This window comes from Halyomorpha halys, unplaced genomic scaffold (assembly GCF_000696795.3).
Source record: "Halyomorpha halys isolate HHAL.00 unplaced genomic scaffold, Hhal_1.1 Scaffold6718.1, whole genome shotgun sequence".
Classification (NCBI taxonomy): domain Eukaryota; kingdom Metazoa; phylum Arthropoda; class Insecta; order Hemiptera; family Pentatomidae; genus Halyomorpha; species Halyomorpha halys.
This window is the reverse complement of record NW_027113747.1, coordinates 6,103-7,016: the sequence shown is the minus strand read 5'-3', so window position 1 is coordinate 7,016 and position 914 is coordinate 6,103.

The window sequence follows — 914 nt, the reverse complement described above, 5'->3', positions numbered from 1 at the left end:
AAATGTTGTATGGAACGTACTTAGTGAATTAGTAGTTAGTGAATTTATTTTGAAAAATTTATATCTCAAAAACCATTCGACATATAGATGTCTATTAGCACTCAAATTAAAGCTAGTTTAATGAGCTATAAAGTAGTTTATGATGTTTATCTTCGTAGGAGTAATAGTTTACATGAAATTTGCTAACATAAATTGATTTATAGTCGTTCAACAAATTTTCATTTACCAAATTTATATTCATATGTGAATATCATAAAAACTACTACTCCTACGAAGATAAGTGTCATAAACTACATTATAGTAAGTTAAATTTCCTTTATTTTGAGTGTTGGCAGACATATATGTGTCTTATGGATCTAGAGATATATTTTTTTCAAATATCCATTTTATACGAACAACTAGAAATTAACATTTTGTTAGTTTATTTTGACAGATATCATAAAAACTACTACTCCTACAAAGATAAACATAATTAACTATTTTGTAGTAAATTTAACTACCTTTAATTTGAGCGCTGGCAGGCATTGGTACATCCAATGGTTTCAGTAATAAAGTTTTTCATAAATCAAATTTATTGTCCGAACAACTATAAATCAATTTATTTTAACAAATATCATTAAAAATACTATTCCTACGAAGGTAAAGGTCCTAAACTTCTTTATAGTCCATTAAACTAGCTTTAATTTGAGTGCTAATGGACATCTGTTCGTCACATAGTTCCTGAGATTTAGATTTCTCAAAATAAATTAACTAACGAATAATCTTTCAGTAGATTTTTAAGAAATTTTCCTTTTTAAAAAGCTATATCTCGAGAACTATTAGACGTAAATAGCTCTTTTAGGGTTAATATTTCAGCAAATTTACTCTTCTTTAAATAACGTTCTCTTAGATTTTCTAGTGTTGTTGGTAGTTTT